The following is a 27,430-nucleotide window of genomic DNA, read 5'->3' as shown; positions in this document are numbered from 1 at the left end:
CCTGATGCAGGGTTCGATCCCACGAACTGTGATATCATGACCTGAGCCAAAATCAAAAGTTGGATGCTTAATCCACCGAGCCACCCAGGTGCCCTAACGGAACTAACTTTTGAAGAGTCTTCGCTGTAATCGTTGCAGTAGCCATAGGCAGCTATCTTAAACTTGATTATAAATGCTATGTTGTTTTAGCTTGTAGATGTAAATGTTACCATACTGCAGTATACAGTCTAGCCTATGGACAAATGGCCAAAATTTCTACCTCATATAATGAATAGTACCGCTACTGTAATGAAGTGGGAAGAGTACTCTGTTTGAACCATGCTTATGTTTTACGTATTCAAAAAATTAAGAATGATGGAAAGAAAACAAATCCTAATATCAAATACAGATTGAAACCAATGAGCCCTGCTATATCAAATTAATAATGTAACTCACCCACGAAGAAAGAAATAACCTTTGAACTTAGAATTCTGGCTGTGCTCCCTTAATGGGATATAGCCTAAGGACAAAAAGAACAAAGAGATACTGAATTTAGTATTCCCATGTTACTGATGAAGAAGCATATTCAGAGAGGGAAATGATTTGCCTGGCATCATCTAATTAGGTGGTAGAGCTGGATTCAAAAGCCTGTGCTCTATTCATTATAACACACTGCTTTTTTTATGTTTATAATTTGCTGTTCAAATGAGTTCCTGTGCTCCCATCCTGCTTTCATCAGTACCTACCTTCCTTTCTTTTATTGGCTTCATCTGTAATTATTAGTCAGAACCACATTTTGAAGAGTTCCCTAGCCTCTTGAATCTCCTTTCTTTCAAGAATTTTGTTCCATGAGAGGTGCCCAGGTGGCTCAGTTGAGTGTCCCACATCTTGGTCTCAGCTCAAGTCATGATCTCACAGTTCCTGAGTTTGAGCCCCACTGTCAGTGCAGAGCCTGCTTGGGATTCTCCCTCCCCCTCTCTCTCTCTCTCCCTCCCTCCCTCTCTCTCTCTCTCCCTCTCTCCCTCCTTCCCTCCCCCTCCCCCATTCACGCTATCTCTCTCAAAATAAACAAATAAAGTTAAAAAAAACCATTCTATGCAATCATGCCTACCTTTCTGAAATCTGCCTTCCTAAATTAAAGGGTATGTGATATTCCCACCCTTTGTTTATGAATTCTAAGATGACATAATGGATTTCCCTTTTGATTCTCATTCCTCTTCACCAGTAACTAGTTTCTTGAATTATAGTAGTGTCAAAGTCATGATTCTTTACAAATACTGTCTGTATTGATAACCAAGCCTGGAAGTTGTACATGAGAGAGCTGTACTCCTAAAAACATTAATCTGTTTGTAATTTAAGATATCACATGGTGATTTGGTGGTGAAACATGTAATGGGAGAGTGGTAAAGAATGCCGTTGTTGGACCCGCATTGTTTACATGAGAGATAGTAGAACAAGTATTATGGTTTTGTAATGATCCATTCATTAAGAAAGGCAAATACAAATAGCAATGAAACAAGGACATCATAACTGGCTGTTAAATGAACTCTCTGTCCTTTGAAAAGGGCATGATTAAGGGGGAAAATATGTAGATGTCTTGAGTACACAAGCTGCTATTTGAGATTTTGCTGAGTAGAAATGATGGGAGGAATCAAACTGTACAAAGATTTAGTTGAATCTCCCTTAAAGTACTTTGGATAGTACATCTCCAAACTTATTTTAAAAAAAAATTTTTTTAACATTTATTTATTTTTGAGACAGAGCATGAACGGGGGAGGGTCAGAGAAAGAGGGAGACACAGAATCTGAAACAGGCTCCAGGCTCTGAGCAGTCAGCACAGAGCCCGACGCGGGGCTCGAACTCACATACCGCGAGATCGTGACCTGAGCCGAAGTCGGACGCCCAACCGACTGAGCCACCCAGGCGCCCCTCCAAACTTATTTTTTAAATTGCAGCATTTGGAGAACCTCTTCTTGAATTAGCAAAATCAAAATGGAATTATCTTTTTAATTATTTTTTTAAATATTTATTTTTGTGAAAGAGTGAGCATAAGCAGCAAGGGGCACAGAGGATCCAAAGCAGGCCCATACTGTTGGCAGAGAGCCTGATGTGGGGCTTGAACTCACAAACCATGAGATCATGACCTGAGCTGAAGTCAGGTGCTTAACCAACTGAGCCACCCAGGTGACCCTGGAATTCTCTTTTTTAAATCGCTCCTGAACTCCCTTTAGTGTGTGACTTTAAAAACGTAATTTTATATAATACACCAGTGAAATTGTCCAGAAGATCAAGGACCAGAACTTTAATATAACTTTTTTTAAAAGTATGGTTGACAGAACAATTTGAAAACATGCTTTTTAAGCAGAATTAAGAATGTAAAATAGTGTTACAGTCTTTTATTAGATTAACTGAGTTTCTTAACACCTGGAGCAAATTATTTTAGTATTTCCTGTCCAAAATAGCTATTTGTGAGGAAATGTGCCACTTTGTGTCAACATTTTTGAGACCTCTCCATTGATGTTTCTAAGGTTTTATTTCTCTGGACAAACACTTAAGAAAAATCAAACTGTTCTACAGAAATATTCCTAAGTAGTAAACTTTGAGCACAGCTGTCGAATCAGACCTGGTTCATGTTCCAACTGCAGCTTTTTCTAGCTGGCTCCTAGTCATTAAACCTGTTACTCAGTTTCCTCATTGGATTGTCTTGACAATTAAATGAGCATATGTAAAGCACTTAAGACTGTGATGGATACTAAGTGAGCACAACTATTATTTATCTTATCAACTCCAGAATTATGAGTGATGGGAAAAGAAAATTTATTATAAGCGCCTTTCATTTTAATGTCAAGGTTTTGAAGTAGAATTTAAGATAAAATTAGATTTTTCTGGACCCAAACACTTGAGATTCTGTTTGGGAAGTGAGAAAGAAAGCTACCAAATACCTACTCTGCAGTGGTGAGAAGGTTGCATTTCTAATTTGTTTCCTGCCCCCTAGCCCTTGCCTTCAGTTCCTCTGCCTCAGTATGAAAACTTCTGTATTTGGAGATTCTTGCCAGACTCAAACAACAGTGAACTATCTCCAGGAGTTTTATTACAGCTAGTTGACTATAGCCCTTTGGAAGAGCATCTGGATGCAGTTTCAATCTTTAAGGTCTATAATTTTTTAGGTCATTAAGTACCTATAGTTCTAAATTATTGGTTTCATTTCTTTTCCTACGTTGTGCCCGTCCATTTTAAGAGCTGTATGTCTTTCATCCAGAAAGTATAAAGTATGTAGTTGACATCAATAAATCATCATCATCAGTTAAACTACTGCAGTTTTCCTTACTTTCAAGTTCACGGAATATAATTATTCTACCAAACATATCCATGCATGTACATATATACCCATACATACAAATGAAATTTTCCTTTATGTGACTACTCAGTTGTATAAAGTAATAGGAGTTACGATATTTGTTTGATTATAATCATTTCAGCAATATCTTGGATAGGCTGCTGGACCCTGGAATTAAAAGAGAGGATTGTAACATCAGAAGCACATTAATTAGTGCTCTCTGAATATTTTAAGGATGTTTTAAACTTATTTCTAAAATAGCCGTTTCTTGGGGCACCTGGGTGGCTCAGTCCGTTAAGTGTCCAACTTCAGCTTAAGTCATGATTTCACAATTTGTGGGTTCGAGCCCCATGTCGGGCTCTGTGCTGACAGCTCGGAGCCTGGAGCCTGCTTGGGATTCTGTGTCTCCCTCTCTTGTTGCCCCTCCCCTGCTCATACTAAAATAGCCATTTCTTTTCTTAATTTACCTTTTATTATATTTAACCTCTTTCTTTTAGGAATTATATATAATCTACTGAGTCATATTTCCTTTAGTTTTCTCTTTCTAAAAATGTATTTTCCTAAAGATGATGTAAATTACATATTTCATGTTCTACATTTACACTCCACTTAGCATTCCCTCACTGCTCTATATGTGAATGAGTGCATATGATCAGAGCATTGTTTCCTTTACCATTTCTGCAGTGTTCATGTTTTTAAGTCCTAAAAGGCAAATTGTTTAATGTATATTCCTAGCATTTTAAATTCGAAAGTACACTTCAAGTTCGAAAGTACTCTTTCTCTAAGCAGTTAGATAGTATGATTCATAACATGAAACAGGGTTGTCTCTTGTTCTTTCTTAATTGAGTTGACATTTATAGTCTTCTGGACTTATCTTTCTAGGGAGAAAATCTAACATACTCTAATGTCATATACATTATCATAGATCTTATTATGGTTTGAGAAAATTCTCTTTTATTCATTCTCCTTTCCTTTTTAAAGCTCCTTTCATTGTGTCACTAAAATGTGGTTTGGCAATCAGTTGACTTGGAACTTCAGACGGTTACATTTTCTGAACAGAAAATGCTGTTGCGTTCTTAACGGCTTTTCAGCAGCTATTTGGATATCTTGCAGAAATTTTTTTTTTTTAAGTTTGTTTATTTATTTTGAGAGAGAGCGTGCATGCAGGGTAGGGACAGATAGAGAGAAAATCCCAAGCAGGCTCTGCACTGGGTGCAGAGCCGGATGCAGGGCTCAAACTCATGAATCATGAGATCATGACCTTGAGGCAAGACCAAGAGTCAAGAAGCTTCACTGACTCAGCCACCCAGGCACCCCTCTTGTAGAAATTGCTTAAAAAGGGAAAAATTTCTAAATTACCGGATTGTTGAACAACTTCAGACAAAAATTAATGATAGTCTAAAAACACTTTTCTTGGATTCCTCTCCCTATAAAGCTATGTTTCTTCACCCTACCCCCAGATTCTGAAAAGTTTTTAGCAAAATTGCTTATGAAGTTCATTTGTAAGTCAGAAGTAATCTAAACAAAGGGCATCACCATGTTATTTCCTACTCTTGATAGAATTTATACTATGTATTCTGCCTTCATCTTGATTCAGAACTGATAAGAATACACTGAGCCTTAGTACTCTCTTGGGTCTTATTTTCCAGACTTGCCTGTAGAAATGTTTTCACTGGGATTCAGAACCTATAATGCATTGCTGCAGGAAAGGTTTCAAATACAAAGTATTTGAAAAATCAAAACTATATTTTATGGTTAAGCACAAAGCTTAACCAGATAAGGCAGGTCACTATTTTTCTGTTTGAAACCTGTTTAGAGTGCCTGAACATTAAGTGCTTCATGCTTATTTCTAGGCAAATTATGCACCAATGCTTTTCTCTTTACAATTAATATTTCCAGTAGCTTAGAGCTTTTTTTCTTAAGTATTCTTTTGAGCTACAGATGATCACAGAAGTGATTCTGACTTAAAGTTAGTTTAGCCCACCCTTTGAAAAGCGTTTATCTTGGGGCGCCTGGGTGGCTCGCTCAGTTAAGTGTCAGACTCTTGGTTTCAGCTCAGGTTATGATCTCACAGTTGTGAGTTCGAGCCCCACATTGAGCTCCACGCTGATAGCACAGAGCCTGCCTGGAATTCTCTCTCCCTCTCTCTCTCTGCCTGTCTTCTGCTCTCTATCTCAAAATAAATAAACTTAAAAAAAGAAAAAAGAAAAGCATTTATCTTTTACCTACTCTGAGGCAAGATGCCATAAACAAAACCTCGTTTTAGTCAGAGCTACAGATAATTAAACAGTTAATTGGAATTCAGTAAGAAGAACCCTAAAATAGTAATAAGCACATGTTGCTGTGTGAGCACAGGTGGAATGCCTTTAATTCAGGCTTGGAAGGTTAGAAAGGACCACAGGGAGGAATGACATCTAAGCTGAGATCTAAAGAACAAATAGGGGTGTGCCTGCGTGGCTCAGTCTGCTAAGTCCGACTTCAGCTCAGGTCATGATCTCACAGTTTGTGAGTTTGAGCCCTGCATCGGGCTCTGCACTGACAGTTCAGAGCCTGGAGCCTGCTTTGGATTCTCTGTCTCTCTCTCTGTCTCTCTCTTTCTGTGTCCCTCCCCAACTTGTGTTCTCTTTCTCTCTCAAAAGTAAGTAAATAAACATAAAAAAAAATTTTTTTTTAATAAATAAAAATAAAGAACAAATAGGAATTGGCCAAAGAGGGGAAGGTTGTAAAAATGGTTCAGGTAGAAGGAAAAGCAAGTTTAAAGCCTCAGATATTAAAAAGAGAGAGAGAGAGAGAGAAGAGAAAAAAAAGAAAGTTATGTATAGGTTCGGAACCTGAAACCTGATAGTGCCTATAGTGCCTGATCACAGTAGTTTGAAGGTAAGAGCGGCATTAGATGCCTCTGGATGGGGAAACAAACAGACTAGATCATGAAGAGCTTATTTTTCCATCTCCCCCCCCCCAAAAAAAAAAACAGCCCGCCCCTGTTTTTTAACAGATTTATTGGTATATAATTCACATGCAATACAGTCTATCCCTAAAGTGTACAGTTCACTTGCTTATAGTGTATTTCTAATGTTCAACAGCCATCACCATGGTCAATTTTAGAACATTTTCATCACTTCAGAAAGTAACCCTGTACCCCTTAGCCATCACCCCCGAACTGCCCAGCACTAAGGAACTAATAATCTACTTTCTCTGTATACTTATCTATTCTACAGGTTTCATATAAATGGAATCATATAATATTTAGTCTTTTGTGACTGGCCTCTTAGCTTAATGTTTTCAAGGTTCATGCTATAGCAACATATCAATACTTCATTTATTTTTATTGATAAATAATAATCCATTGTGTAGATAAGCTTTATTTTGTTCATCAATTAATGGACATTTGGGTTGTTTCTACCTTTTGTAACTCATGAATAATACTGTGAACATTCATGTACAGATTTTTGTGTGGACATATGTTTTCATTTCTCTTGCATTTCTAGGAGTGAAGTTGCTGGATCATATCTTCAGCTTTTTGTGGAATTGCCAGGCTGTCTTCTAACGTGGTTGCACCATTTTACATTCCCACCAGCAGTGTATGAGGATTCCAGTTTATCTGCATCCCCACCAACACTCATTATATCTGTTTTTTATAATAGCCATCCTAATGGATATGAGGTCATTTCTCATTGTGGCTTTGGTTTACATTTCCCTGATGACTAATAATGTTGAGTATCTTTCCTATGTTTTTGGCCATTTTGATATCTTCTTTGGAGAAATGTCTGGCTGATCCTCTGCCCATTTTTAAATTGAATTATTTGTCTTTCTATTATTAAGTTGTAAGAGAAATCATTTTCAGACATGATTTGCAAATATTTTCTCCCATACAGTCTTTTCACTTTCTTTATGGTATCATTTGATGTACAAAATTTTAAAAATCTGATGTCCAATTTATTATTTCCTTTTTTGTTTGTGCTTTTGGTATTGTATCTAGGAAATGATTCCCTAACCCAATGCAATGAAGATTTTTTCAGAAATTTTCTTCTAGGAGTTTTAGCTCTTCATTTAGATCTCTTGCCTATTTTGAGGTAATATTTGTATACGGTATGAAATAAAGGTCCAAATTCATTATTTTACATGTGAATATCCAGTTGTCCCACCACTACTTGTTGAAAAGACACGTCTTTCCCCATTAAATAGTCTTGACACCCTGGCTGAAAATCAATTGACCATAAATGTGAGGGTTTATTTTTGGATTCTCAATTCTGTTCCCTTGATCTATCTATATGTCTGTGGGAGGGAAAGCATTCTATACTTTTGTGATTAGGTCTCAGTCCTTTAGTGAACCTGTGCCCCTGTGTTGTGACCTTCACAAGTGTTTCTCAGCACCCCTCCTCCCCGCTGTTGGTTGAGACATGAAAGCTAAGAAAGGCTAGAATTGGCTATTTCTCTTTCTCCAGCTCTATTAGGCTCTGGTAAAACCCCAGTCAGGCTCTGGTGAAATAGTTTCTTTTGAGACCAAGCCTCATTGAGAACAGGATGCTCTTGGTTTATTTCAAAATAACTGTTTTCCCATTTTTCCTGCCAGAAGCATGAGGAAATTTTTCTCCTATCTTCACTGTGAGTGCCTGCTAGGGTTTCTATACGTAAAATTCACAAAAGTGTGGGAGGTCCCCTAAGACTGCTCCTCCCCTCCTTGGAATTTTTAACTCTCAAACTTGACCACGCTGAGCCTTGAAGAACTCGTCTGTTTACAGTTTAGGTTTTCCCACCCTGGTACTTGTTCCTCCCATGGAGGTTTCTTGGTTTCTGCTCCAATAAGTTGTGATTCTCTCTGTTTGCCCATTTGTCCCTCCAACTTTGGAGACAGTGGTTTGCCCTGTGTCCTCAGCTCTTTGATGGATCTAGGAAGAGTTGTTGATATTCAGTTCAGCATTTTTCTTGTTTTGTGGGCAAGAATAACAACTTCTTAGCTCCTTACATTGCTGGATCAGAAACTAGAAGTTCCCACTTATTTTGTTAGATTTATGCTTGGATATTTTATTCTTTTTGCTATGATTGTAAATGTATTACCATCTTAGTTTTCAGACTGTTCATCACTAGTGTGTAGAAATATGCTTAATTTTATATATTGATATCCTGCAACCTTTTAAAGGTCATTGATTCTAGTAGTGTTTTAGTGGGTTTATTTTTCCTGCCTAATTGCCTTGGTAGAACTTTTGGAACAGTGTTGAATACAAGTGACAAAAGCAGACATCCTTTTCTTATTCCTGATCTTAGCAGGGGGGAAGCATTGTCCATTTTTCTCCATTAAGTATGGTGGCTGTGAAGTTTTTGCATATACTATTTACCCAGTTGAGGAAGGTCACTTCCATTCCTAGTCACAATGGTAACATTTTTGCCAAACTGTAGTATAATGTCACAACTAGAGTATTAACATTGACTGCAGATCTTAGATTTCCCTGTTTTTACTTGTACTCACTTGTATTTATGTGTTAATAACTTCTATGCATTTTTATCACCTGTGTAGTTTTGTTTGTTCACTACCACAGTCAGTGTAGTTTTGTTTGTTCACTACCACACATCCAAATTGTGCATGTCAATAGTTCATTTCTTTTTATTGCTGAGTAATATTCTGTGCTATAAATATACCAGAATATTTTTAACCATTCACCTGCTGAAGTACATCTGGGCTGATTCCAGTTTTTGGCTGTTTCAGATAAGCTGCTGTGAACGTCCATGTGCAGGTTTCTGTATGAACCTAAATTTTCATTTCTCTGGGATAAATACCCAAGGTGTAATTGCTGAGTCATATAGTAGTTGCTTGTTAAGTGTTTTAAGAAACAGCCAAAATGGGGCCACCTGGGTAGCTCCATCCATCCATTAAGCGTCCAACTCCTGATTTTGGCTCAGGTCACGATCTCATGGTTCGTGGGTTCGAGCCCCGCGTTGGGCTCCTCACTGACAGTGTGGAGCCTGCTTGGGATTCTCTCTCCCACTCTCTCTGTGCCTCCCCAACTCTTGCGTGCTGTCTCTCTCAAAATAAATAAATAAACTTAAAAAAATGCCAAAGTATTTTTTAACCTTTTAAGATATAGTAAGAATTTGAACTTGATTGTCAAACCAGAGAATACATTTAATGAACAGGTAAGTGTATGAATATGAAACTCATAAATCAGACATGGACTGAAGCTGCAGAGTAGTTAGCAGTGTATGATTGATTGTAGAAGCTGTGGGTGGGGGTGATGTTTCCTAACAGGAGCACAAGGAGTGGAGAACAGACTCTTGGACATAACCCTGAAGATCACCAACATTTTCAGGAGACTAAGGAAGAGCCTGACTTGAGGAAAGCCAAATGAAAAACTTGACATTGTAGAAGCTGTGGGGAGAAGAAGAAAGATGTAATCAGTGGTGTTACCAAAGAACAAGTAATATGAAATTGAAAAATACTTTGGTTTTAAAGAGTTTGTTGATAACCCTGGTGAGAGAAGTTTTAGTGAAGTGATATGATAGGAGCCTTATTCAAAGTGGCTTGAGAAGTGACTAGTAGTTGAAATAAGATAGCAATGGAGGTGGAAGATTGCCTGTGAAAGGGAGAGGAAGGTTAATTAACTAGAGAAGAATGTGGGATCCAGGGTGGGTCATTTTTAGATAAAAAACAAAGATTTCGGGGCGCCTGGGTGGCTTGGTCGGTTAAGCGTCTGACTTCGGCTCAGGTCATGATCTCACAGTCTGTGAGTTCGAGCCCCGTGTCAGCACAGAGCCCCGCGTCGGGCTCTGTGCTGACAGCTCAGAGCCTGGAGCCTGTTTCACATTCTTTGTCTCCCTCTCTCTGACCCTCCCCCGTTCATGCTCTGTGTCTCTCTGTCTCAAAAATAAATAAACATTAAAAATAAATAAATAAATAAAAAGATTTCTAGGTCATAATGAGGGCCTAGTTGGGCCTTTAGGGCTTTTTTTTTTTTTTTTTTTTTTAACAATCCCAGTCTTATGGTTCTATATTTTTTTCCAGCAGAGTTCACCAGCCTGGGTGGAGATATGGGAAGAGGGGAACCATTGTGTTGATCTAGGGTTCAAATTTGTCCAGATGACATAGAAGAAGGAGCCATCAAATGAACTAAGCTGAGTGGTCTAATATATAGACTTTGAAGTCGAACAGGTCTGTTTTCATCCTATCTTGAGCCCTTAGTAACTTGGGCAGATCACTTGAACCATCTCTAAGCTTCAGCTCTCTGATAATAATCATACGTAATCACGTCAGTGACCTAATCATAATCATACCTGGTTCTTTCAGTGCAGAGGATTAAATGAGACAGCTAAGTCCCTTAAAATATAGTTTGGTGCATAATAAATGTTAAATAAATAGCAGCTTTTATTATTACTTGTGGCCCAGTCCTGTCACAGATTAGCTGAATGACCTTCAAGCAAGTTTCTTTCCTTTTTATATGTAAAAAAAAATTATAATACTTGTTGGGAGTATCAGTTGGTTATCTTTTGGAGGTAAAAAATACTAAGCATTCTGCCTGGCACATCCTTTTTACCACTTATGTTAGTTGAAGCAGAATCTGTAGGAGATTTTTAGAAAATTAAATTGGAAAGTTAGGTGGAAATTTTGACCTTTGCCTTATAATTAGTAGATAACTTTAAAAGTTCATGAGAACAGAGGGATAACATAAAAGTGGTGTTTTGGGAATATTAATTTATCAGTAGTACGATAGGATTTATGGTCTCAGCTAGTTACCACCTCTTTAGAGAGGCCTACCCTAACCACCGTGACAATCTAGGATAGTGCTTCCCCAACACCTTACCCTATATCTTTTTCCTCATGACATTTGTGACTATCTTCAGTTATATTAATTTACTCTTTTTCCCCTTTCTCCTACTACTAAAATATATGTTCTATGTGAAAAAGGATGTTTCTTACTGCTGTATTTCAGTGCCCAGAACAGTGGCTTAGCACACAAAAAGCATTCGTTCAGTAAATTCATGTAGAGCAAATGAATAAAATATAAGGAGGGACTGGAAGGAGAGCAACTACTGAAGAAATTATAACAATAATTTCGATATTAGAGTATGAAAATCTGGACAGGGGTGATAACAAATGAAGGAAGGAACAAATAAAAAAATATATGTGATTTGTCTTACACAGTAGAAGGGACAAAAGGAGGCAAGCAACTAGATTCCAAGATTTCCAAACTGGGTGATTGAAGCAGTATCATTGAAAGTTTTTCATCTTTTATAAAAACCTTTTATGCCCGTTACTCAGAACAGTACCTAGCATATAGTGATGAGCAGTAAATCAAATATTTACTCATTTATTTATTCCTTCAAAAATGAATGAGAGAAAATAGAGGAAATCAGAAGGTTACATCTTAGAGGCACCTGGGTGGCTCAGTAAGTTAAGTGTCCCACTCTTGATTTCGACTCAGTTCATAATCTCACGGTTTGTGGGTTCAAGCCCCGCGGTGGGTTCTGTGCTGACAGCTCGGAGCCTGGAGCCTGCTTCGGATTCTGTGTCTCCCTCCCTCTCTCTCTCTGCCCCTCACCCACTCACGCTCTGTCTCCCTTTCTCTCAAAAATAAATAAACATTAAAAAAATTTTTTTTAGTTTTCTTTTTTTTTAGGTGTGGCTATGTCAATTATATCTCAATAAAATTGAAAAAATATTTTGAAATAAACAGGAAGAGATGGTACAGGGAAGTTTTGGGATGATGCACTGAGCTTCAAGGAAGGCAAATGAGGTAGCTTCATTTGCATGACCTTGATTTTCTCCTGTAAGTGGGATGAAAGGTTATCTACTCACGGCAGGCATTAAAGAATTTGAGGAGTGTGGTAAGGTCGGAAACAGCCGCTGTGGGGGATGCCGCGGAGTGGACAAAGCAGGAACATGAGCAGTACTGAGCACTGTCTGGCTGCTGTCAAGCTAGGTGGCATGACTGGTGGATCCAGTCAGCCGTTACCTGACATTTTTCAAATTGAGAAATCGTCCTGAAAATGTGTTTCTTCTCTTGGGTATTTCTCATGATGCCATTATCTGCAAATTTACGCCTTTTTTGATGCTTTTAGCCTCACTTCATGGAATAATGAACTTCCTATGTTTACTATACAAGGTATAAAGTATCTAAAATTTATCTGACTTACAACTTAAAAGTTGCTAGAACAGTAACTAATTTATTAAGCACATCTATGTGCCAGGCATTGTTGTAACCTTTTTGCAAGAATAAATTCATTTAATAACTTCCCCAGATCCTGTGAGGTAGGAAGAAAGTGAGTCACAGAGATCAGTAACTTGCATGAGGTTACAGAGGTATGAGTGGCACAGTCCCAGGCCGACTTGTTCTGTATCTTACTATACTCCTAACCACTGGTCTGTGCCACTTTTCACAGCCCTTGTGTTAAGGATGCCTTTTCAAACAGCTTGGCAAGTTGTTTTGCATTATCTTGATGAGCTTATGTTTAATAGTAATACTTAGTTATAACTAAGCGAAGGGAAAGAACCCGCTCTTCTCTGTAGTCTCTTATGTACAATCGAGATTCTGACATGTTTCATAGTTAATTCAGAGTGTTAAGTTTGAGTATTTTAGAAAAATGAATATGTTTTCTGTTGTCACCTTACCAGAGTGAAAAAGGCATAAGAAGGGCAGTCCTTATAAATAAAATGTGTTGAGTTCTCTAATGTTGGCTGTGGGCCTTGGTGCATAGTAAAAATATTTGGAAACTGATAAAAATGATTAGTCACTGGATCCTGAAAATGTGTCTGCTTTTTACATTTCTTAAAAAGATTTCCTATGTTAAAAGGGTGGCAGTAAATATAAAGACTTTAATTAGTGCTTAAAACTTTTTTTTGCAATAGGTATATTTCAAGTACTCAATACTAGTGGCCGTCATATTAGTGCAGGTCCAAGCTGCCCAAAGGATCATTTATTCATGGAGTAAAATTTTAAGTGTTCTTGGGTGAACCTGGGTGTCAGTAGTAACTCATTCTGATTTATTTAATTCCTTTGGGGGCCCTTGTGAAGAAAAGTTGAGTTAAGTTGAAACAGCTGCATCATCACCATGAGAGGCAGCTGAGGGATGTGGGATTAGAATACACGAGAGAGCTAAAAGGACACTTTAACCCCTATTGATGACTTTATTGCTCTATTTTTAAAGAACTCTGGCTGACATAAATCTTAAGACATATTTTCTTGTGGTAGTTATGTTCTATAAAAGTCAGAGTGAATGCTGGGTAAGTAAATACTGGGTCATTGCCCCCAGAGGAAATACAGGGTTAGGTTCCTAGGAGTCTCTGGTCACATTTTGTCAACCAGTCACTACATTACCTTCTTTTATGTGTGTTTCTATTTAAAGACACCTTATTTACTATATATTGTTGATTCAATGTTAATGAATTCTTGCTCTTAGGAACACTAGACAGCATGTCAGCTATATACCTGGGTCATTTTAAACAGCTAAGTCACCAAGAAAAAGCACAAGAATACAAAAATGTGGCATTAAGAGGGCACAGAAAGGATCCTTTTTTACTGTATGAGGGCTGAAATAAGGCAGAAAATTACCTAGTTTGACTTCAGATAGAACTGTGTGTTGGGTGTCAAAATTTTTGCCGTTCTGCACATGCATATTATGTCCATGAACGACCACAAAAGTGCCACAGATATTTATTTAGGGTTTACAAATAAATTTTAGTGAGTGGGCATCTTTGAAGTATGGAATCTGCAAATAATGTGAGGATTGAGTGTCTGTGCATGCATTCTAAACTTTAAAACAAAAAGTAAAGATCTAGGACTTTCTTGCCCGTCTTTACCATTTCCACCCCCACTTCTTCTTTCCAGAAGTAACCAGTTTCCTATGCATTTACATATATGTGCACCTACAGAATTAATATGTATTTTTTAATAAATGGATCTCATGTTACATACTGTTCTATAGTTTGATTTTTTTTTTCTTCAGGATGTCTTGGAGATCTTTCCCCATCAGTAAACACAGAATTATCTCATTCTTCTTTAACATTCTATGATGTGTATGTACCATAATTTATTTAAACATTCCTCCATTCATAAATATATATATTTTTTACTATTATAAATAATGTGCAATGAACGTCTTTGCACCTGTTTCTTTGTCCATACATGCAGGGTTTTCTCTGGATTATATATGTGAAAATGAAATGGCTGAGCAGAAGGGTATATACACTTTAAATTTTGTTAGAAAGGCAGTTGTGTCCGTTGGATCCTCTGGGAAGTTGACATGGAGATGGAGTTAGAACTGCAAACAGTGCTCGAGGATTAGTGCTTGTCAAGAACAAGGGGGCGGAAGCTAAAGGACGGGGAAGCGGTCAGGTCCCAACACAGATCTGAGTCTCTGCCAACTCACTGGGGCCTTCAAGTAAGATTGCCTCTTAGAGGAGTAGTATCCTGATGGGAAGAATTAGCTAGGCCCTAGAACTCCCTCATGCACAGTTATTAACTAGGCATTCCTGGGAAGAAAGTGGACTGATCTTGAAAACTGAGGTGACTAAAAGCACTAACAGCTGGAGGCTAAGTGCACCCTTTGGAGCTAAACTGCAGGGTGTCTGCAAGGGAGATCTTAGCAGTTTACCAACATGGCCTCCACTGCAGTATGGTATAGTATAGCCTAGTGGATAGTAGCAGCGGCTAGAGCCAAACTCCCTAGCTTCAGCATCTTTGTGTAAGGTGTTACTCGACATCAGCTTCTTCATTTACAATATGGAGAAATAGTAGTAGCTACGTCACAGTTATTGTAAAGAGATAAAACGAACTAGCATATCTTAAGCACTTAGAATAGTACTTGGGACCTGTTTGTACTCTATAAGCATTAACGGGTGTTGCTACTATTATTATTATTATTATTATTATTATTATTATTATTCCAAATTGCTTTCCCTAGAGGCTATACCAGTTTTTTCCCACCATCCCAACAATGTATGACATGGTATTCATTTCTCCGTACCTTTTCCAGTACTGGATAGTATAAGTCTTTCTAATTGTTGCCAATTTGATGAGCAAAAAATGGTATTTTGCCTTCATTTGCATTTCTTTATTATAAGATTGAACATCTTTTCATATTATTGGTCACTTATATTTCATCTTCTGTTTGTATACATGAAGTTTTTAATTTTTTCTTATTGATTTCTAGTACCTATTCAAATATTCCAGATATTAAACTGTTAAATAGTTGTAAATATTTTCTTCCAATCTCACCTTATTTTTCAAGTTTATTTTCCAATATTGTTTATTGTTTCTTTTGTCATAAAGGAAAAAGTTTAGAATTTTGTATATCAATTTATGGGTTTAGAGTTTGAGGTTCTTACTTTGAAAGGACTTTCCTACTCCAAATGTAGTTTTTGTTTTTGTTTTCTATATTTTGCTTTGTGAAGCATCTTGAATTTATTTTTACCCATACTTTAAAATAATTAGCTTTATTTTCTTCCCAGCTATAGCCAGTTGCTCCAGTACTATTCATTGACTAGCACATTTTTTTGTCCTGATGTTTTGAAATGGCACTTTGACCATATTCTAAATTCTTAATATGTATTAGATGGGAAGATACAGACATTTTTAAAGGTTTTAGTATATGTTGCCAGAGTCCCCTGAGAAATACATTTAGAATTTTGTCTTATTGGAGAATGCTTTACTGCACTCCCTCAACCTATTTTTTTGTTTAGTTTTTGTATTTTTAGTTTTTGCCAAGTTAGTAGTCAAAAATAAAAATATTATTTTGATCTGCATTTCTTTGATTACTAGAAAGAGTGAACATTAAAATATTTATACTTTCAGTGTTCTCTATGCAATCTTCTATGAATTGTTTATTCATCTTCTTTGTCCATTTTTCAATTTTGGTGTTTGGTTTCATGTTGATTTGTAAGGCCTCATTATATAGAATATTAGTCTTTCATATGTATTGTACAAAGGCTATTGTTTACCTTTAAAATACAATCATGGTCTTTTTATTAATAGAGTCTGACTTTGCATATATAGATAGAAAGGTCTTCTCTATTTCTAAGACCAGACAGTCAACACGCATATTTTCTTTATTCTTTTTTTTTTTTTTTTTACTTCAGTGATTTTAATTTTTATATTCATCTGCCATCTTATTTTGGTGCATTAATTCATTTCTTCTTTTAAATTTTTTTAAATGTTTTATTTATTTTTGAGACAGAGCATGAGCAGGGGCGGGGAAGAGAGAGAGACAGACACAGAATCCAAAGCAGGCTCCAAGCTCTGAGCTGTCAGCACAGAGCCTGACGTGGGGCTCGAACTCACAAACCGTGAGATCATGACCTGAGCCGAAGTCAAACGCTTAACCGACTGAGCCACCCAGGCTCCCCATTTCTTCTTTTCTAAATGGTAAATTGACTGTCCAAAACAGTTTACTAAATAATCCATTCTTTCCATTGATTTTTTTTCTTTAAGTTTTATTTAATTGTTTTGAGAGAGAGAGGGAGGGAGAGAAAAGACACAAGCAGGGAAGGGGCAGAGAGGGAGAGAGTCCCTCCGACTGAGCCAGCCAGGTGTCCCCTTTCCATTGATATCTAGTGCCATCTTATATATAGTTGGTCTGTTGAGGTGTGTTTGATTCTGTTTCATTGATTGATATTTCTGTTTTGTGGCTAGAGAGTTCACCTTGGAAAGCACTCTGTGGAAGTATTTTTTTCAAACACTGACTTTCATTTTGGAAGTAAAAAGGAAAACCCCTCTTAAGCTAGTGTAAGTGATATTAATCGCATTGGGTTTTGCTTCGGTGCCTTCTGTCAACATTCTGCCTTGTGATCTGTAAACAAAATACTTCATTTGTTCTCTAGGACATAAGATAATGGTTGCTCTTAAGCTGTTACAAAGCTAGAAATAGAACTGTTCAAAAGAAGTATCAGCACCAGATACTTGGTTATTTAAAATATTAAGCCCAAAAGAAAATAGTTGTAGTGTTTAAGAAACATCATTCTTGCCAAATGTAATTGGATGTTCCCCTATAAGTCTGATCATCTCTATGATTAGAAGCAAGTATTGAAAACAAACCTATCTCTAGGGGCACCTGAGTTAGCTCAGCCAATTAAGCACCTGACTCTTGATTTCTGCTCAGGTCATGATCTCACAGTCCTGAGATTGAGCATCACGTCAGGCTCCATGCTGAGAGATTCTCTCTCCCTTCTCCCTCTGCCCCTATCTCCCTCCAGCTCTCTTTCTTTCTGTCTAAAGAGAGAGAGAGATGTCTATCTCTAGAGCAGGAGATTTCAAAATATCTAGGATCTCGTAGCTCAAATCATAGACATATGACTAATTTCTTTAATATTTAAAGAACTCTTACACATCAGTTGGGAAAAATCAACAACTCAGTTTTAAAAAGCAAAAGATATGACCAGCTAATTTCAGTAACATTTCTACAAATGCCCCTTAAAGTTGTTCCACCTCTCACAGAGAACAGAAATTAAAACTATAGTGACATACCATTATTCATCTCATATTGGCAGAGATCAAAAAGTTTGGTAAATATTGTATTGATGAGGATGTGATGAAATAGGAATTAATTGTTGGTTGAGGGTAAGTTAATATAAAACTTCCCTAGAGGAAAATTTGGCAATATCTATCATTTTATATGCACGTACTGCTTAACCCAGAAATTTTATTTCTAGGAATTTATTCTACAGATATAGTTTCATGTGTGAAATGAATTTTGTGGCAAATACATAAGGCTGTTCGTTGCATTATGTTTTTTTCTGTTTGAAACTGAAAAAAAACTGGGGTCGCCTGGCTGGCTCATTCAGTGGAGCATGTGACTTTTGATCTTGGGCCCCTGTTGGGTATAAAGATTACTTAAAAATAAGGTCTTTTAAAAAAAGAAAAAAGAAGTAGAAAAATATTGGAGAAAAAAAGATTGGAAATAATCTAATAAGGAGAAATACTAGAAAGTCCCATCAATAGAAAACTATATAAATGCAATATGGTATATCTGTATGCTAACATACTATGAAGCCATTTTAAGAGTGAGGCAGCTCTATGTATTCTAATGTATAAACTTCTCCATAACACACTATAAAGTGAAACAGCAAGATACAGGCACTGTCAGATGTTGGTAAGGATATAGAGTAACTGGAACACACATCCTGCTGGTAGGTAGATTTGGCCCAACCTCTTTTGAAAACAATTTGGTGTCTCATCTAGTAAATCTAAAGATAACTGTGTTTTATACCCTAGTAGTTTTTTCTTGTTAATATATTCTAATTTTTTCCTTTTTTTTTTTTTTAATTTTTTAAATGTTTATTTATTTTTGAGAGATAGAGACGGAGCACGAACAGGAGAAGAGCAGAGAGGGAGGGAGACACAGAATCCGAAGCAGGCTCCAGGCTCCGAGCTGTCAGCACAGAGCCCGACATGGGGCTCCAACTCACAAACCGTCAGATCATGACCTGAGCTGAAGCCGGACGTTCAACTGACTGAGCCACCCAGGCACCCCTCTTGTTAATATATCCTAGAGGAACTCTTGCTGTTTGCCCAAGAGACATAGTACCATTTATAATCATGAATACAGGGACTTCTGGGTAGCTCGGTCGGTTGGGCATCCAACTTCAGCTCAGGTTATGACCTCACGATTTGTGAGTTCAAGCCCTACATCGGGCTCACTGCTGTTGGCACAGAGCCAGCTTTGGATCCTCTGTTCCCCTCTCTCTGCCCCTCCCCCATTCACACTCTCTCATATAATCATGAACACAGAGCAAAGCAATGGCCCACTAGAAACTGGAGTAGAATAAAGTTTAGAATACTATGCAGCCATGCAAAGGAATGAATTACAGCCACACAACAATCTGAATGAATCTTAGTTGTGTTGAGTAAGAAAAGCAAGTCATGTAAGTGTACATATAAGAAGATTCTGTTTATATGAAGCTCAGAGACACAAAACTAAATATGTTTAGGGAAAAAATTGCAAAACTACAAGCAAGGAAATTAAGCACAAAATCAAGGAAAGTGACTACCTCAGGGGAGAGGAAAGAAATTAGGGAGCGCAACATAGGGGATTGAAAAAGTGATAATTGGTTTTTTGTTTGTTTCCTTAAAACTGCCATGTGTATATGGGTGCATGAGTGTTTGTGGATTTTTTTAGCCTTGTGTGTATTTCATAAATGTTCTTTATGTTTACTAATTATTTAATAATAATTTTTAGAAAGCAAGTTGTAGAACGCTATGTATGTTACCATGACCACATGGGCATTTTTAAGATAAAGAATGTGTGCGCACACGCACACACACACATATTTAATCATGCATTATTCTTATAAAGGTACACAAGAAAGTGTTAACCATGTTTGTTGCTTCAAGGGAAAGGAACTGGGTGGTTAGAGGCCAGTCACTAAAGAGAAATTTACTTACTGCTCTACATTATACCTTTTGTACATTTGTAGCAAATGTATGTAGTACATATTCAAAGTTTAGTTTAAATATAGGAAAAGGAAAAGAAAGTCATTTATCATTGGTGAGATAACTGGAGAAAGTCCAGTATCATTTCTGCTAATTGTTCCTTAAAGGTTAAATTCCATGGAATATTATATATTCATTACAAATAAATGATATTCGACTCTTAACCCAGATCTAAAAGCCTCACTCTCCTTCGTTCTCTTTGTATTGGTCAGTGGTGAATCTCTGAAGATTTCCTCAAGTTTTCTTAATCTCTTACTGAAACAGTGTCCTTTGTTAATTTTCTTTGTATCTCAACTCTTAGTAAGCAATATTTGCATTTATGTTAGAGCAATGCTGTGCAATTTGAATACATATATATCTCACCAAAACATTTATTTAGCCATGTGATAAGAAGCAAAAGTCAATCTTTGTTCCTCTACCTTGAGTATTTAGAAGAATCTACCAGTTGAACACTTTTCTTTTTTCTAAAGACTATTCACAAATATTTTTCCACATTTTTAGGGGAGTAATTTGGGTCTTAGTACATAATTAAAATTCTTTTTTTTTTTTAATTTTTTAAGTTTATTTTATTTTGAGAGAGACAGAGACAGCATGAGTGGGAGGCATAAAGAGAGAAAGAGGCAGAGAATCCCAAGCAGGCTCCATACCATCAGCACAGAGACTGATGTGGGGCTCAAACCCACAAACTGTGAAATCATGACCAGAGCCAAAAGCAAGAGTCGGGCATTTAACCAACTGAGCCACCCAAGCACCCCCATAACTAAAATTCTTTAAATATGTCAAAGGCATTTGTCTTTAGTAAATGCTAAATCCATTCTTTCTTAAAGATGTTTTTTCCTTTTTTAATTTTTTCTACATATTTATTCATTTTTGAGAGAGAGAGATAGAGCATGAGCAGGGGAGGGGCACATTGAGAGGGAGACACAGAATTTGAAGCAGGCTGCAGGCTCCCAGCTCTGAGCTGTCAGCACAGAGCCCAATTGGGGGACTCAGACCCACGAACGGTGAGATCATGACCTGAGCCAAAGTCAGAAGCCCAACCCATTGAGCCACCCAGGCGCCCCTGTTTTTTCTCTTATGTTCATTATCTCTAGTATAAGTAATTAAACGTCTGTAAATGTAACCTGTATGTAGCTGAGTCTTATATTCACTTCCTACTACAAGATTCCAGGCTTCTGAAAACTCTTACCTTCTCCCAATTATTTCTCCAGGAGAACAAGTCTGGTTGGCCTCTGTGCAAAATCTTACTTTAGTGAAGTACCATTGGGTATATCCAGGCATTGATGGTATTTATACTGGGTAGCATGGCATCTATCCGTCACCTTAGCACCACTGCTTTTGCTGGATACTGCTGCATCCACCAGGCACCACTGTTTCCTGTCTGTTAAATGTTGATAGACTGGTATCCTCCAAATGACAGAGTATTGAAATTAGGTACGGTGTGTTCTCCTGAAATGGGAGATATACTTCCATTTTATGTTACATCTTGACCAGAGCCATCGCAGATAGTATTGCCATTTCCTCCAGTATCCTACAGACTTTTAATGGAACTGGCTCCCTTTTATCCCTCCCAACCCCCACAACAACCTTTGCATCCTTCTTGGGCTCAGATATAAATCCACTGGAGACAACTACAGTTGACACCATGCAGTATTCAGAATCACTCCTTGTCCAAAGATTAGTTGGCTGTATATGCATGGATTTATTTCTGGGCTCTCTCTTCTGCTCCATTATTATTCCCTGTGTCTGTTTTTATGTGAGTACTATACTGTTGATAACTATAGCTTTGCAGCATCATTTGAAATCAGGAAGTGTGATGTGCTCCAGCTTTGTCCTTTCTCAAGATTGCTTTGGCCATTTAGAGTCTTTTGTGGTTTCATATGAATTTTAGGATTTTTTTTTCCTATTTCTATAAAAATGCCATTAGAATTTTGGTAGGGATTACATTGAATCTGTAGATCAATCTAGGTAGTAGGGACATTTTAACAATATTTTCTCCCTAATAATCAGGGAAATCAAAACCACAGATATCACCTCAACGTATTAGGATAGCTATTATCAAAGACAAGATAACAAATGTTGGTGATGATGTGGAGAAAAGGGAACCCTTGTACATACTTGATGGGAGTGTAAATTGGTATAGCCACTATGGAAGACAGTATGGAGGTTCTTCAGAAAAGTAAAAGAGCTACCATATATGATCAAGCAATTTCACTTCTGAGTATGTATCTGAAGGAAACAAAATCATTTGAAGAAATGATTTGATATTTGAAGAAATACCTGCATTCCCATGTTTATTGTAACATTATTTACATAGCCAGAATATGAAAACAGTCTAAGAGTCCATCAGCAGATAAATGGATGCAGAAATATGGTATGTGTATAATGGAACATTATTCACCCATTAAAAAAGAAGGAAGGGTACCTGGGTGGCTCAGCCGGTTAAGCACCTGACTCTTGATTTCATCTCAGGCCATGATCTCACAGTTCATGGGATTGAGCCCAACTGCGGACTCTGCACTGACTGCATGGAACCTGGTTGGGATATTCTCGCTCTCCCTCAAAAATAAATAAACATTAAAAAAAAAAAAAAAAGAAATTCTGGCATTTGTGACAAAATGGATAAAGCTGGAGGGCATTATACTAAATGAAGTAAGTCAGACAGAGAAAGACAAATACTTTATGGTGTCACTTGTATAAGAAATCTTAAAAAAAAAAAAAAAAAAAAAAAAAAAAAGTTGCCCTTCTAGAAACAGAGTAGAATGGTGGTTGCCAGGGAGTAGGGGGAATGAGGAGAAGCTGATTAGAAGTTACAGATTTTCACTTATCAGATGAGTAAGTTCCTAGGATCTAATGTACAGCATGGTGACTCTGTAATACTGTATTGTGTACTTGAAATTTGCTGAGAGAGTAGATCTTCAGCATTCTCACCAGAAAAAATTTGTGAGACATTGTCTTATATGTGATAATTGAATGTGTGAACCTACTTGAGATTGCCTAGAAAGAATGTGGAGACGTAAAAGGTGACTTGGGAATAAACTCGAAGAACTCCTTGATAATGTTTTGTGTATTTTTTTCTTGTTGGCAAGATTTGGTTTTATAAGAATTGTACTTTGTAATAATCTTGGTTGTATCAACTGAGGCTTACTGATGTGATATAGTAACCCTTTCCAGATCTGTTTGTCATCCCTTTATTATTCTTTGTATATTACCAGCTATTTACTTAGTGAATAGATTTTGCAATGAGTTGATCTTCGAAAAGTAATGCAATTGATATTTTCTAAGCATCCGGGTTAGGCAGTGAGTTTTGTTTAAATAAGGAATGAAGAGCTACTCTTACAGTGTATATTTGTCCTTGAAAGTGGTTGAGGTAGTAATGTCCTTTTTAGCTATCTATCCAGACGTGGTAAGGAAAATTGAGTACTCCTAAGCAGTGAGTTTATCTCATCTACTAAATGAGAGTTTATTATTCTGATGTCTTACCTGATATAGTCTGATTGCCTAAATCTCAGTTTTGGATTGGAACTGTAGGGTACGCTCTCTCTTCTGCTAAGTAGTCATAGAAGGCAGGATAAGAGATTTGTAAGTTGGGCTCTGTAAAATTTAAAACATATGTCCTTCGAAAACCATTGTTAAGAAACTTTAAAGGCAAAAACAGAGAAAGAAATGAGAGAGAGAAAGAAAAGAAAAACTTTAAAGGCAAGGGGCACCTGACTAGATCAGTCGGTAGAGCTTGTAACTCTTGATCTCAAGGGGGTGAGTTTGAGCCCCAAGTTGGACATAGAGTTTACTTAAAAAAACTTCAGGGGCACCTGAAGTTGGTTAAGCATCCAACTCTTGATCTCAGGTCAGCTTAGGTCTTGATCTCTGGGTTGTGAAATAGTGAATTCCTCCTTCCTATAGCCTTTTGTTTTATTCAGGCCCTGAACGGATTGGATAATGCACACCATCACACATATCTACACAAAGACCTGTATGCAAATGTTTGTAGTTTGTAGCAGCTTTATTCATAATAGCAAACAGTATATGATTCTATTTATATGCAATTCTACAAGAGGCAAAACTGTAGTAATAGAAAGCAGAACTATGTTGGGAGCTTAGAGGAGGGGATCGGCTGCAAAGGATTATGAGGGAGGTTTTGTGTGTGTGTGTGTGTGTGTGTGTGTGTGTGTGTGTGTGCGCGCGTGCGCGCACAGAGGCTTAAAGGTTTATTTTTATTTTTTTAATATATGAAATTTATTGTCAAATTGGTTTCCATACAACACCCAGTGCTCGTCCCAAAATATGAGGGAGTTTTTTGTGGTGATCTTCTACGTCATGACTGAGATGGCTGTGCACAGTTGCCGAAACTCACTGAATTGTACACATAAAAGTGGCGGATTTTACTGTATCTGAAGTATACCTCAATAAACCTCAATTTAAACAATTGTGAAGAGTTATCAGGAACCCCTTAAGAAATAATTCATTTGTAAATTCAGGCATAGATCTAAAAAAGTGAAGTTTCTTGCTCAAAATTCCATGAATAATGTGTCTGTGGTTAGAGTACATATCTCCAGATTCCTAATCTCTCTAGGCTGCACAATTCTCTTGGCATTAGATCACATCCTGCTATCTATTGTTATAAAGGTAAAACTCAGGTTTTTCCTTCCTGTGTAGGCAAAACCCAGTTTTCCCCTACCATGTTTTTCTTTCCTGTGAGTCTCCTTTACTACTCACACAGCACACTTCACCTCGGACACTTCTGGTCGCCAAATGTGTGGAGGTTCCCCCCACACACAAAACACGCAACTAGTTCTCTGTGACACCAGCTGGGTGTCCTACAATTGTACTCAGTTCTGACACTATCCAAAGACAGTGTTGGACCTCACAGGTTAAGGGCTCACTCCCGCAAGACTGCCCCTCCCAACCTGCCTCCCAGACACGCACTTCAAATGCCAGTTGCCAACTCGGCTATCACCTGTGCTTCTCACCTGTGCTTCTCACCTGTGCTTGGCTATAAATTGGAGGTTCCAATGACCCCCTCCTTGGGTTCAGTTAGTTTGCTAGAGCGGCTCACAGAACTTAGGGAAACACTTTCACTTACCAGTTTATGGTAAAAAGATACGATAAAGGATATAGATGAACATAAGATGGAAGAGATGCATAGGGCAAGGAATGTGGGAAGGGCTGCGGAGCTTCCATGATCTCTCTGGGAATGCTCATCTCCCAGTACCAACCCGGAAGCTCTCCATACCCTGTACCTCTGAGATTTTATGGAGGCTTCATCTTGTAGACATGATTGATCACTAACTCCATTTTCATCTCTTTTCTCAGGAGAATGGGGGGCGGGACTGAAATTTACAAGCTTCTAGTCACTGCTTTGTGTTTCCCTTGACCAGGCCTCTTCCAGGAGTGCACCCCGCTGCCTCTCTCCCCAGTTGCCTCATTAGAAAAAAGACTCCCATCACCCAGGAAATTACAAAGGTTTCAGGAGACCTGTGTCAGGAACAAAGGCCAATATAAAAACGGGAGATGGTCCTGGTGTTCTTATCACTTTGGAAATTACAAGGATTTTAGGGGCTCAGAGGTAGAGACCAATATATATGTTCAGTGACCTCATAATTGTGCTTTTTCATTTTCTTTAAGTGTTCGTCTTAACTCTCTGTATATATTATAACCTCTGGAAATACAAGGTTCATATCTGTGTTTCTCTTCACACTTCCCACATTGTATTGCACAGAGCATGTGCTCACTATTTGCTGAATTAATGAAAGCTTGGCCTAGTACACCATGCCTCCCAGACTTGGACAGAAAAGTCAGGAATATCTCATGGTGTAGTTCCAGGCCTCACAAATTCAGCTGAGACTTTCTCTAATGTATGGTTTCCGTAGACCACCATGTCTTTGCTTAGGAGTTTACAGCTACCACAAATGTAAGCTAATTAATGGGGGATTGATGTGTTATTTATGTATTTCTGTGAAAGCTTAGGTAGTGAAACTGAGGGAGATACTACTTTACATTTTCAATCTGAAGCCAAATATAACTACGTTGAGAACACAAACTCCTCTTAAAGATTAAATAGAAGAGCAGCCGTCAGAATTGGAACTTTTGTCTTTTTCTAAAGCTCTCCACTCTTAAATCCATCCTCTTTTATAATTGAGGGACCATGCTAACAGCACAGAATAAACAGAAAAATCATCTCTGTGTTAAACTCACTTTCTTTGCATTTTCAGGACTCTAAACTTTTTCAGCTGTGATTTGTTTTTAATAATTATGTAGATCAATAGATCTACATAAATTGAACACTTATTTATGATGTCTTCATCTTACACCCAAGAAAGCAAGGAACTGAAAGGTACTATGAGAGAACAATAAATTTAGAAGGAATGTGGAATCCCACAGATTGTTTCATTTCTTAAAGTATATACTTATAGTGAAATAGCAATATATCAATAATATTTAACATTTACCAACTTCTTACTCTGTATCAGGCATTTGTTCTGAGTGCTTTACACATATTCCCCCTTGTAAGCGATACAGCACTATGAAGTCATTTTGTTGTTTTCCTCATTAATAGTTGAGGAAACTGAGGCACACAGAGATTAAATAACTTGGCTAGAATCTCACAACCAGTAAGGGATGGGCCTGGAATCTCAATCCAGAGCCTGAATTCCAATCACTGTGATATGACGTCTCCTAGTTAGGTCAGTGGACAATATGATTAAATAGTTTAGAACTTGATTTAATATCAGAATTATTTTACTTATGTAAATTGAGGGAGTATAATTTATTAAATAAATGATGTTAAATTATTTAATATTGAGATATCAACTAGTTGGAAAAAGAAGTTATTTTGACAGACCTGGAAGTCATACAATGGAACCTTTGCTATACCCTCAACAAAGTTATTTATTTATTGTGACGTACCCTACAAATTCCTTTCTAAGAAGGTGGTGGTGCACATTTTCTGTATTATGCAAATAAATAAGACAAATATCAGTGATATCAGTGTTTATTGTAATATTTGAGAGTAGAATTTAACCAAAAAGTTTGGGTCACCTGGGTGGCTCAATTGATTGAGCATCCGACTTCGGCTCAGTCATAATCTCACGGTTCATGGGTTCAAGCCCCATGTCCAGCTATCACATGGAGCCTGTATCAGATTCTCTGTCTCCCTCTCTGTCTACCCCTCCCCCGCTTGCACACGCTCACGCGCACGCTCTCTCTCTCTCTCTCTCTCTCTCACACACACACGTGTACACACACACACAAATTAAACATTAAAAAAACTTTTTTAAATAACCAAAACTTTCCTTGGCGATAGGATAAGGGCCTAAAGCAGGGAATCTTTTTGTTGAGACAAAGAAATTGGGATATATCTTTAAGGATGAGCTGGGACTGGCATATTCCTTGAACATTTATGAGAAATGTGGGTGTGGGAGTTACTCCTATGAACCGACAAAAATATCGTCTCCCACTTTGTATTGACCTCCTGTGAAGGTTCCTCTTAGACTCACTGTCATTGTGCTTACAGAGTTGTAATTAAGTCTGCTCTGATATAAATCTAAAGGTTTCTGATGGTATTTTTAGGAATACTATTCATTCTTTTCTTAGTGAATAGTGTTCAGGAAGTCAGCATCACATGGTAGGAATAGTTTAGGAGTGGTTAATTAAAAACCTGAGTTTCAGGGGCTCCTGGGTGGCTCAGTCAGTTGAGCGT

General features: G+C 37.6%; 1 protein-coding gene across 1 annotated transcript in view; it reads left to right on the top strand.

Annotated features, from left to right (window-relative positions):
* MOSMO (modulator of smoothened) overlaps positions 1–27,430 on the top strand; it is a 61,422-nt gene that overhangs the window by 19,093 nt on the left and 14,899 nt on the right. The gene's annotated exons all lie outside the window — the stretch shown is intronic.

The sequence above is a fragment of the Panthera leo genome, chromosome E3 (assembly GCF_018350215.1).
Source record: "Panthera leo isolate Ple1 chromosome E3, P.leo_Ple1_pat1.1, whole genome shotgun sequence".
Taxonomy (NCBI): Eukaryota; Metazoa; Chordata; class Mammalia; order Carnivora; family Felidae; genus Panthera; species Panthera leo.
The sequence above is the reverse complement of the archived record's forward strand: the minus strand, read 5'-3'. Positions and strand labels throughout refer to the sequence as shown.